Genomic DNA, 12,500 nt, shown 5'->3' on the forward strand with positions numbered 1-12,500 from the left:
CATCACTACATTTCATCCATCCTTCCACCATCTCATCCATCAGCCAACGAATCACCTACTCACTGCCTCTTCATCCAACCTTCCATATTTTCATGCAGCAGCCAACCTCTGACCCAGTTATTCGCACCTTTATCCATCCTTCCATCCTCTCATCAGCCAATCATTCATTCACTCACTACACTTCACCCATCCTTTTGTCTTGTCATCAGCAACCAACCATGTACTCACTGCATCTTCATTTATCCTTCCAATCACGCAACCATCAGCCGACCACTTTCCACTCATTCACATCTACATTCACACTTACATCATCTCCTTTATCAGCTGGTCACTCGGCCACTCAGTCCACCTTCATCCATCCTCCCATCTTCTCTTCCATCAGCCAACAACTCACCCATTCACTCACTGCATCTTTGTCTCCCCACCCATACTCATGCAACAGCCAACCAGTGACCCACAATCATATCTCCATCTTTATCCATCCCTTCATCCTTATATCCATCAACCAATCACTCACCCACTCATTCACATCTTCATCCATACTTACACCCTCTCGTTCATCAGCCAGTTACTATCCACTCACATCTTCATCCATCTTTTTACTCTTATCCATCACCAACCACTAACACACCCTCACATCTTCACCCACTCTTCTCTTCTTTTTTCATTAGCCAGCCAATCACCCATTCACTGTATCTTCATCCAGCCTTCCATCCTCTCATCTATCAGCCCACCACTCACCTACTCATTCAGATCTTTATCTATCCTTCCATCCACTCATCCAACAAGAATCCATTTAGTATTTACATTATGCACATTGCAGATGCAAACATCCATTCAGCAATCCTCTTGCCCTCAGGGGTTCACAGTGTAGCCTGAGAAACTGACATGCCTTAAAGCAATAATCATTTCTGGGTGTAGGAAAATAATTCTTAAGAATGAAAAAAAACGTGGGCGTGCTAAGCCATTAGCTGTGAAATAATATATGACATTAAAAAGAAAGATGCTATGCATAACAATAGCAGGTAGGTGTTATGAATAATGGGTCACAAGGCATCCAGCGAGTTGATGAAAACTATGGAAAAAGAAAAATGTTTATGACAGAATATTAAATGGAAAAGATAGGACTAAAAAAGTGTATGTGGTGAGGAATGGCAGGTCACTAAAAGAATGTATGTTCGTTTTCCATTGTGCCATGTACAAGAATTTGAAGGGGCGAAAGAAAGATGAGTGATAGATATGTCTGGGTGATGGATGACCTCCTGCTCTAGGTCATGTGCCAGTCACACTCCACATTAGGAACACAAGGGGCCCTTGGCTTGTCTTCCCCAAGGCCTGGCCTCCATCCTCCATCCTCTGCAAGGCCAGTCTTGGAGCCAAGCTTCCCGGGGAGAGATTGGTGGTCTCAGGGGCACTCAAGGAGGTGAAACTCGGTGTCATCAGCACAGAGATTTGTGCGCAGGGTGCACACAAAGGTCAAGTAAAAGACAAAAGTTGTCCTTATTTTAACAAATTAAGAAAAAGAAACACACACTGAAGATCAGAGAGATGGGCTGAGATCCCACCTGGGCTTTGTGGGTGGGGCCCAGAGAGAACCAGATGGTGGTTCACCCAAGATTTCTACCCCTGGCCTCTGTCCCAACTCTCAGCATCTCAGAACTGGAGACCCTTAGAACTCCAGATCCAAAAACCCAAGACTCTAAGAACCCTGACCCAACGACCCTCATGCCCTCCACATTCCCAAGACAGAAATCATCGAACCCCAACCCGCCAACCCATCTGGACACAACGGAGTCCCCCTGGAGCTTCTCCCATTGGCCTGTCCCCACCCACTGTGATGCTCAACAGCGTCACTGGAACTCTTCTGTGGGTTCTTTTGTTCGCCCATGTTTTCCCTGGGCGCATTGCTAGGACGCCATCCCCGTCCCCATTCCAAACCCAGCACTTTGTCTTCCTGAGCCTCAGCTAACTTTTTAAAGAACCAAACAAGGGTCCTCAGAAGGAGCCTCTTAGTGCCTTCCTGCTCCAGGCCCCTCCCGTCCCTACTCTGGTCCACACGGTGCCTCCTGGGCTGCTGGGGAGGCTCTCGCAGGACCCCATCTTGGCAGGTTATCCCAGGGGTAAGTACCAATGCACCCCAGGCTTCAGGCCCACTGAGGCAGAGCCTAGAGCCCCCCGGTTCTGGCAGAGGAAAGGAGCGAAGCCCCAGCACTACATCCAGCCCACATGGCCCTGTTCACGTGGCCCAGATACATGGCGCAGGAGGTACCAAAGGGTGGCTCCTGACACAACGAATCCCATGTTCTCCATCTTCTAAATGCCATTTTCATCCATTCAGGGCCCAAGCTAGAAGCATGGGAGCCCCCAAACCCCTCACATCCTGTCTGCAAATCCTGCAGCTGACATCCACCCCTGACTTTCCTGGCCCCCACACACCCTAGCATTGCTGGCCTGCAGGAGAGACACAGAGCCAGCCCCACACACACCAACCACTCCATTTCCGCCCAGGGTGCAGAGTCACCGCAAGTGCAGCTGCTCCGCCCCCCACCACTATGAATGACCCCTGCACGCCCGTCCCCATCACCAGAACAAATACCAGCTCCCTCTCCACCCCGATGACCCTGGGCTCCCTGCCAGGAAGACACCACATCAAGGGGTCAGGGTCCCTGACCACTCCTGAAAACCGGGGCTGAGGTGCCCCTGCTGGGGACCCCCAGATGGAGATGGGCGGGAGGGCCCCCAGTAGAAGCCTAGGTGGGATGGTGACCAGGGACTAGTTTAGAAAGTTGCAAGCCCTGGCTGGTGTAGCTCAGTGGATTGAGTGTGGGCCTGAGAACCAGAGTATCGCGGTTCGATTCCCCGTCAAGGCACATGCCTGCGTTGCAGACCAGTTCCCAGCAGGGGACACACAAGAGGCAACCATACATTGATGTTTCGCTCCCTCTCTCCTTCCCTTCCCCTCTAAAGATAAATAAATAAAATCTTTAAAGTAAAAAAAAATTTTAAATAAAAAAAAGAAAGTTGCAGAAACAAGAGTTCTGGTGGTTTGCCTCTGGGCACTGGGGTCACCCTCCTCAGGCCACTCCTGGCCACCACTGGTGAGCCCGCCTGTGGGGCCCCTGGCTCCTAGATGCGAACGGTGCCAAAACCAGGCCAGGGCAGTGGGCCGTCCCAGTGGCCACTCCTGCTCCCTTACCCTCTCTCTGCTCACCCCTGGAAGAAGAAAACCGCCCCCTCACTGGGGACCCATGCCCAAGGAGAGGCCCCAACACCCCTCGTTCTTGCAAGCTGCTGCAGAGCCCTCTGCCCATGCTGGCCACAGACGGAGCACGGCCCACGGGCAGGCGGCCTTCGCCCATTTTCAATTCATGATCAGTCCAAGTGGGCAGCTGATGCCATTCCACGGCTATGGGTGGGGACACGGGGGCTGAGAGAGCTGAGGCACAGCGGCCCACGCACCAGGCACTGACGACCACCCACAGCTTGCTGAGCCGGCGCCCCCCTGCCAGAGAAAGGGCATGTACCAGGCACATGGCCCCCCAAGGGCCATCCTCCCTGGTCCCTACTTTACCCAGCTGGCAAGGTCATAGGAAGCCCCAAACAAGAAGGAAGGTGTCTCCCTCCCTCCCCTCTCCTCCTCCCTCCCTCTCTTCCTTCCTTCCAGTCACTCATCCATTCATTCACTTGAACTAAATTTGATTATTTTATTTATGGACTCAGAAGCACAGCTTTAAATTCATCATAGCCCTCAGTTCAGGAAGTCCTCCTGGCAAAGCCCCGTTTATTCATACATATAGTATCTTTATTCTGCATTCCTTTATCATTTCTCCCCAAATTGCACCTTTCTCCCCTTCTCTCATTCTTCCTTATGTTCTGTCGTTCTTACAAAGTCAGGTGCACAGAAGGGCAAACCAGGTGCCCGTGGAAGGTCGCCTCCGCCCATGAGGCTCGTTCCTCGTCCATTCGCTCCCTCCCTCCTTCACTAGCCTGCTCATCTGTCCTTTTCTTCTTATTTACAGTGGGTTTTCCTGTTCTTTTTTTTTTAACCAGTTAGGTTTCCCATGAAGTAATTGTATTAGTCAAAACCCCATGTGCAAAAGAAACATTACTGGCCCCCATACTTATCTGCATTTGCAATCTTTCTTCCCTGCACTTAGTCACCTTTTCCAGTGAGCACTTACTCTTTTATTTATGGGCCTCGATTGCATGTATTTTATTGCAGGGCTTGTTCTGGGGCTGGTGCTGCCTCAATTTTTCACTTATTCTTTGAAAGGTGTATTTATCTATTTAAGGAGCCTGCATGTAAACCAATTATAACCCCTGTTCAGACAGCCTCTCCTAACTAACCATTTATCTCTCTGCTTGTTTATTATCTTGCCTTTTTCACTTTTTAAAAAATTCTCATCTTCCCTTGCCCTGGACACGGGATGGAATGGCCTCCTCCATCCTGAGGACAAATGATGCCCATGCTCCAACCCCAACAAGCCCCTCTATAAAGGCCCACCCACGCTCCCTTTCTGTGGGTTGTTGGAGTTTCTTCTTCCCTCTCACTTGGCTTTCCCTTGCCCGTCCTCATCTAACTCTGGGGCTGATTCTTGCACCTGCTCCCATTTGGGAGGTGCAGGGGCCTGGGGTGGGTGCTCCCAGGTCCAGTCATCCTTCCTGCCTCCCCTTTTCTGTAGCTCTTTATTCTCTTATGTAGGGGCCTCTGGGGCACAGAGGTGGACTGTCACCTGCGGCTCTCCAGCCTCCTCTGCACCCAGACGTGGGATGTCCTTTTGCTCATTAATTCCTGGTACCGGCACTCTGCTTTAGGGTTTATTCCATGATCTCTATCACAGAATCAAGTTTTCAATCAGCATGATTCCGGGTCATAGTGTCATCTCACTTTTTTGTTCTAGTGTGGCCCTCTCTCTCGTATATTTGTATTCGTATATGAATATGGAGAAATATACACAGGGTCTGCTGGACCCTGTATATATGTGAATATTCATATATATACACACTTTGACTTTGCTTATTTCTCCCTTTCACTCTGTCCTTCTTCCTTTCTTACTTACATTCTTTCATTCTTGGAGCTCAGTTCCCGAGGACAGAGAACCCCACCGCCACCTGCCAACACCCACCCTGCCAGGCAGCTCCAGTGCCATTCACTCCTTCTGTCCTGCCTTCCGGCCTTCCTTCCTTTGTCCGTTCTTCCTTCTTGTTTTCTTCCTTTTTCTTTGTTTATAATTAATATTTTTATTGTTATTTTAGTACGGTTGCCTCCATTGTCACCCGACCACAGCGCCCCCTCTTCCTCCCTCTTAGGTGTTCACTCCTCTGTTAAGTGGAGGGAACACTCAGCCTGGGACCAGCCGTGACCCACAGCTCGGGAGGGCCCCACGTCACGACTCCTAGCCTCATCCTCTCCTGTGGATCTACCCATCTGTCTATTTGGTCATTGTCACTTTTTACTCTTCCTGTCTCTCTTTCGCCACAGCTTTCTACATGCCCCCACCCCGTCTCACCTGCCTTCTCTCATTCCCAAAGAGCCCCCACCCAGAGGGAACTGAGGAGTGCAGCCCCCCAGCTCCCGAGGAGTGCAGGGCCGCGCCTGCCCCCACCCCATCCTGTTTTGGTTTCCATAGTCTCCCTACTTGTTTATTTTGATATTTACTGTATTATCCACAGTACGGAGGCTTTGGACTTGAACTTACCCTAACCCTTAATTCCTGCCCCTCCTCAATCCCTCCTTCTAACTTCAATACACCCAGTAATGTACTTCTGTGCCCGATATTTGGAACTTTTTCTCCCATGATTCTGGAGTTGTATTCAGATGCTTTATTTATTCTCTCCTACCACCCTCTCACATAACGAACTCAGCTCCTGGGACCGACGACTCACCCCAAGGCCCTCCCGCCACACTGCCACGCAGGGCCAGGCGCCCACTTCACTGCACACTGGGCCACTATTTGGGGGGTTGGGGGAGCTTTTTTTCAGCAGTGATTTTTTTCTGTGTGCCCAGAGCTTTTAAAAAAGCTTTTGGTTATAGTTAACTCTCCTCTTTGGTCCCCTGGTTCCTCTTTTCCTTTCTCACTATCTTTTTTCCTTTTTCTCGGTTTCTTTTTCTGTGTCAGAGCGCCGCCGTGGACGGCTGATCCCAGCGCTCACCTCACCAGAGCCCAACCCGGCGCACCCTCCAGAGTTACCTCACTTTTAAGAACCCTTCTTCCCGTTATTTATTATTTTGCTTCCTCCCGTCGCCTTCTTCCTCCCTTTCAGTCCCTGGTTCCTTCTCTCCCTCCTCTTTTCATTTTGATGGGCGCCCTAACCGCACCCCCACCTAGGGGTGTGGCTTTTCTCCGTGATTCTTCCCTCTCTACTTTTTTACTTTTTATTTTTCTGACAAAAAGCCACACATAACACATGCACCCACACACACCTTTACCAGTTTGGAGATGTGTGTGCACAGAGAACCCTTCAGCACAACCTGCCTCGTAAGCCTGGTGAACATCAAAGAGTTTCCTCCCACCCTTTTATCTATTGTTATCATTGACAAGAAGACTTTACATAAAAGATATGCCTTTAGCAAATGTCCACACATACAACACAGTATTGTCACCATGGGTTTGTGCATTTCAAACTATTGATTCTTCCTTTCATTTAACGTTTATTGAAAACTTGAGGTGCTCTGTATTTACATTGTACACACTCCTCAGTCCAGGCCAACTCAATATTGGTTCGTGTATGGCCTTCTTGACATGCTGATTTCGTAGTTTATGGACGCACGTACTGACTGATCCGTGCATCTCACGGGACCTCGTTCAGGGGACACGCTCACGCCGGCCGACTCACCTCTTTACCTACCCGCTTGTGTGTTCACCCCTTCGTGCTTCCGTGCACAAGCTCTTTCACTTATTTGGACCACGTCGTGGAGACAGTAACAGCAAAATGGCCCCCCCACCAACACCACGAATGATCACCGTGTTTGGGCCCCCCACCCGAGTTCACCACCAGGACCACGGTGCACACGGCGCACGGTCCACACCATGGCAGGTGCAGGTGCAGACAGCAACCACGCCCCCGCCCCGGGGCTTGCACCCTAGATCAGCCGGGGGCACCCTGTGAGGGGCCACCCTCGTGGGAAAGCATTTCCAAGACCAGGGAGTACAGAGTCAGCCAAGGCCCCCCCAGTGGGAAACACCAGGGATGGAGGCCGCGTTTAAACAGTCAGCTTTGTGTGCAGCAAAATGAAACCATTGGGGCCTCTCGGGGCTAACACAAAAGGGAGGGCCCAGCACCATCCCTGAGGGTCTCCGTCCCAAAGGACAAAGAACTAGAAGAGGGTTAGCCGGACGTGCGAAGGCAGAAAATCGGCCCGTTCTGGCTCCCAGACATTGCGAGGGGGTGAGTGAGCACGTCAGAGCTGGAAACCCGTGTGCAACACAGGTGCCTCAACCCAAGGGCTGTCCTTGGCCTGTGCAGGAAACTCCCATCCTAGCCTGCCCTGCGGCACAAGGAGTCCCAGGGACTCTCCAAAACGAAAAGACCATTCACTTGGGGGAGCGAGAGAGGAGAAAACCTGTTGGCCTGAACCCACCTGTAGACCCTCTGCTACGACACACGGGTGACAAGGTGCCGAAGGCCCTGCCTTAAGACTCGAGCCCCCAGGCCCACACCGGACTCAGCTAGCTGGGCATCCCCTCCCAACCAGGCGCAGACCGCCCACCCGGGCCCACCCATCCCTCCCACAGGCGTGCCTGGCAGTGTGCCTCCCCCAGCGTTGGCAGATGTGTGCCACACTCTAGGGACTTACGGTTCTACGGGGGCAGGGGGCTGGGGTTGCGTCCAAGGTCCCTTCCCACGAAGGATTCCAGGGGTGGCTTCGGCTGCAATGACAAAGCAATTGTCACTGGGTGGAACCTCACCCAACTGACCAAAGCAGGGGCTCCCCAACTTCCAGCAACTGTGGGCTGGAGACACTGAGAAGCTCTTGGGGTACACAGGGTCACGTGCTCTGGGCCTCCCAAACACCGTTTTCCCCTGAGTAGTTGCTTTTATGTATTTAAAAAAAAAACAAAACTAGAAGTCTTTTAAAACCAAGTGCTGATAGGCAGTTACCAGCTTGCAGGTGACGGTGGGCAGACCCTGGTTATCCGAAAACTGTGGCACCTCCGTTTTGTGCCGGACACCACCTGAGGCGTGGCCGTCCCAACCCAGGAGTGCCTGTGGCGACCCTGGAGCCAGAAACTGCAGCAAGAGGGACCAGAGACACTGCCACTTCCTACAACAGCAGGAGCTGGGACAGTACTTCAGGAGTGTGTTCTGACTTAGTCTCTTTGGTATCTTAATGGGGCGAGTGAAATCCAAAGCAGCCCCCTGCTTCTGTTCTGGGGCCCCCAGAATTCCTGACTGCCCACATTAACTTCCCCGCAGACCACAGGCTGCCCACTGAAGACGTAGCCACGGTTTCGAAGACGTGGCACACCCCGGTCCCGGGTCTGCCGCACGTGTTAATGACACGGTGCCGGCTGCCATCTTAGCAAATGTCAGAGAAGTGGCAGAGAGGAGACCCCATCCGGGACCAATGGGGAACATGAGGTCTCCTTTCAGGGTCCAGACGAGCAACGGCCACACACACGTGCTCGGAGACCTCACAGGCGCGTGCCCACTGAGTGCCCATCCACGCAGGGAACACTGGTGGGTCCAGCGACTCCACCCTCCCCGGCTTACCAGCATTGGAACATTCTAGCTTAAACTCTCTCTTTTCTAGAGGCAAACAAAGCCCCATTGATCTGACCCTTCTTTGGTACGAGTAACTGTGGACATTTAGGGATGTAAAGACACGAAAAGACCATTTCTAATAAAATGGTCATTTCCAGAAAGAGAGCCTGCCGTTCACACAAACAACCTTGCCTGCTTCCTACCTGTGGGTGAAGACCGCCCTGTTAGGACCTCCCCAACCAAGGAGAGGTCTTTGCAGAGCTAATTTCCTGTCCCTTTGTGAAGACTGGGGCCCTGGGCATTACGGGCTTATTTATGAAAATGGGAGAGGTAATTGGAACATCTTTTGAAATCCTGTCCCCTCTGCCTTGCCGCCACCCCCTCCCCGCCATCTGATTCCACTTGGCTGGGCTGCACAGGGTGTTTACATGTGCCTCTTCCTGGAACCTCACTCTCTGCTTCAGGGGTGGGCAATTAGAGGGAACCAGGGCCTGTGCGGCACAGGGGGCACTGGTAACAGAGAGAATGGCCGAGGCAGCCTGGGAGAGGCTAGCTGCTGGTCTGAGTGAGGCTGGCAAGGCTCTTGGTCCCTCAATGCAGCTCACAGGTATTGGAGTCACCAAGGTCACCCCACACCGGCGCCCCCGTCCCAGGCAGTGACACGGCACAGGCCTGGCCAAGGAGCTGGGTGCTCTGTGTCACCGCACACAGAAGCACGGAGAGGCAGCAGAGACGGCTGCGGAGCCAGGGCTGCCACGGGCACACCGGCTCGAGTCCGGTCACGGACAGTTTTCCAGAAGCTGCCGCTCGGATGGCTTTTTCAGGAAGTCCTCAGCCGAGCAGGCCAGAGCACCACCGGGGGCAGTGCCAAGCGTCTTGTGACCCAAAGGCACAGGGTGAGCCACAGGGAAGGGTGCAGCCAACCACACCCTCCTGGGACGGCGGCCATGGGCCAGTCTCATGACACACTGACCGCTCTACAGCCCAGAGGGGCTTTCCAGGCCTGGCCGGTGGCCCACGCATTCGGAAAAACGCTCCAAAAAACGCAGTCCTGGCACCCAACTTCCCCATGGAGCCATGCGGGGCGCCAGCATTAGGACGAGCAGCATTTGCAAGGCCAACCAGGGGCCTGCTCACCACGGTGACCTCAACCACAGCCAGGGCGCGCCACGCTGGGCTCAGGTTTCCTCGTCTCTACAGTAGACCCCCTAGAAAGCTGGAGAGCAGGGATCTCAGCTCCTAACTCTGAAGACCCGGCTAATACACAAACAGGTGACCACTGAGGCTGCCAGGAGAGCCCAGAGCTCTTAAGGCCCTCCAATGGCAGTGATATGGCACTGGTCCACTCTACAGATGGGAAAACAGAGGCCCAGAGGGCTGGAGACAGGGGCCAAGGTCACCCATAGTTGGTGCTGTGCGTGGGCTGTGACCAGGCATCTAGAAGGCCTCTGGGGCTGCTACCTGACCCTGGGTCCCAAGTAGCAAGTGGTATGACCTTCACCCCAAAGCCCAGCCAGAAGACTAGCGGGGCCCAACCTGGACACTTGGGACCTGTGTCACCCCCTCTGGAGAAATGGGGCCCTGGCCTTTCCAGCAGGGACATCCAGCCTCCTCCTGCCTTACGCAATGGGCAGGCCCAACAGGCTACTGTACCCATTTCACAGACGGAGGGAGCGGGGCCCAGAAGCCGGTGCTAGCCGAGACACAGGGCAGAACTGAGTCTGGGGCCTCCCTCCTCTCAGACAAGCATCGGGTCCTGGCTCCCAGGCCCTCGGGGCAGTGCGGGCAGCGGTGGCACTAACTGTCCTCCCTCCACCTCAATGGGTCCCTTGCTCAGGATGCCCGTGGAGCCCTGGGCCCCAACTTCTCAGCCTGGTGGGAACGACTCTTTCCACCCACAAGGTGGCCCTCAAAAGAGGGCCAGAAAGGCAGCAGGAGCCCCACTGCTGCGGCCCTGGGTGGCCAGCCCAGACATGCGGTCAGCCTCTGGCCCCTGACGGAGCTCCTTCCCCAGCTTTCCATCCTGGGCTCTGTCCCTCGGCCCCGCTGGGTGTCCTCGGCTGTCTCCCAGGCGTCAGGCCCGGTTTGATCACGTTCTTGTTTACAGGCACAGCCGCAGCTCCTTCCTCCTGAGAAACTTGCAAAGCGAAAGCCCTCGAGCCGGGTGCAGGAGCTCGGCCAGGGCCACGCTGCCGGGGCGGCCGGTGAAGCGTGCCATTGTGCAGCCTCTTGTCTGGGCCTCTGAAGGCACACACAAGGCCAAGGGGCCCCCGGGGGCAGCGGCCCCCACGGGGGACACACACACACTCCCACACCCTCCCTCTCAGGGGAAGGTAATTGAGGTTTGCTTCTTTTCATCTGAAGAAAAGGCACCTTCTATTGAAAGAATGCATTCAGAGACCTGGGAAAGCGCGTCTGCACTCAGCCCTCCCAATTATCCCCAGGTGGCTGTTCCCCACGGGGGCTCCCCCACATTCCTTTCTGCCCACGCCTTTGTTCCCATCTGAACAGGCCCTGGGAGCTCCCAGGCTAAGAGCCTCCTCCTTAAGCCCCTGCCAAAGACCCTATTCACGGCGCGGAGAGGAGCCAGGGGAAAGGTGGTGGGGAGCCTCCCTTTGCCCCGACCCCAGGGCGGAGGACTTAAGAAGCCTCCATCTGGGTTTTTTTCTGAGCCCAAAGAAATTGGAGAGCAATTAAGAGAGTCATGACTACACCCTCCGCCGTCCTCTCCCTTAATTAACTCCTCTCTCACACACATCCCCCCAAGTCGGGGCCCACCCCAGCCTCAGCCACCCAGCACCTGCTCCACTCACTGGTCCCCATGACCACCAAGGTCTTAAGGGGGAAGGGAGCTGAGGAGACAATTACAGATGTGCCTGGAGACTTCCTAATCACACTTAGTTCCCAAAACAATGGCTGGGGCGATCAGTTTTCTACTGAAGGCGGGAACACGAGACCCAGGGTCTAAAACCCGGAAAGCACAAGACATTCCAGGATGTCCGGGCACCTCAGAGGCGCACCTGCCAGGCGCCTGGCACCTGGCCCGGGCAGAGCCAGGGGGTCCCTCCACTCCTGCTGGATCCAAATGAACTTGGGACCCCTCTGCCTGCTGTGAGACGGTGGCTCAGTCCACGCCCAGGAGGGGGGGCACCTGCCCCTGCCACCCCCTTCCCTCAGACTTCCCTCCCTCCTGCCCTACACCCAGACTTTCACCTCTTTCCAACTGGGAACCCCACACTTGAGATGGCCTCATCTAGAGAGATAAACTCTTTTCCGGAACGTTCCATCTGTTCACATCAGGGACATACACCCTTATTCCTGTCTGTGGGAGGGGACAGGGCTCGAAGGAGCAGAGGGGAAGGGCCTCCAGTTCTGGGGACTTGGCGACCTCGACGTGCTAAACCCCAGTCCTCCAGGAAGAGAACCAGTGTCCTAGACCTTGCCCGATGCAGCCGATGACGCTGGTTTCTACACTGGCCGCTGCCCTCTCACCCTGTGGGACCTTAATTTGTGTCAATTCTGTGTAAAACTGGCCTCCTCTTTCCAAGGAAAAATTCATTAGCAAGCTCGTTAAGGACAAGCAGATTCTTCTTTCCTTTCTGGAAGTCAGATTGCATATAGAAACACGCTCACATCGCTTCACGTAAACGAGCGAAGAAGGAACACACGCATCCTGTCACCCTAGTCCTGCCAGGCTTTGACATGGCTTCGAGATATGTGCTTGGGCAGACATCTGGGGATGGAGTCACCAGTCAGCCCAAGGTCAGGGACCCTGGAGGCTGCCATCAGCCCCA

General features: G+C 54.1%; 1 long non-coding RNA gene across 3 annotated transcripts in view; it reads right to left on the reverse strand.

The window, feature by feature from the left end:
- The window catches only part of LOC118976595 (uncharacterized), a 35,202-nt gene that overhangs the window by 11,464 nt on the left and 11,238 nt on the right, over positions 1-12,500 (reverse strand). For all 3 annotated transcript variants that reach the window (XR_005064313.1, XR_005064314.1, XR_005064312.1), the window contains one exon: positions 7,799-7,871. This is a non-coding gene — a long non-coding RNA (uncharacterized LOC118976595). The remainder of the gene's footprint in view (positions 1-7,798; positions 7,872-12,500) is intronic.

Source organism: Sturnira hondurensis, unplaced genomic scaffold, assembly GCF_014824575.4.
Source record: "Sturnira hondurensis isolate 20B ecotype Veracruz unplaced genomic scaffold, ASM1482457v3 Scaffold0021143, whole genome shotgun sequence".
Taxonomy (NCBI): domain Eukaryota; kingdom Metazoa; phylum Chordata; class Mammalia; order Chiroptera; family Phyllostomidae; genus Sturnira; species Sturnira hondurensis.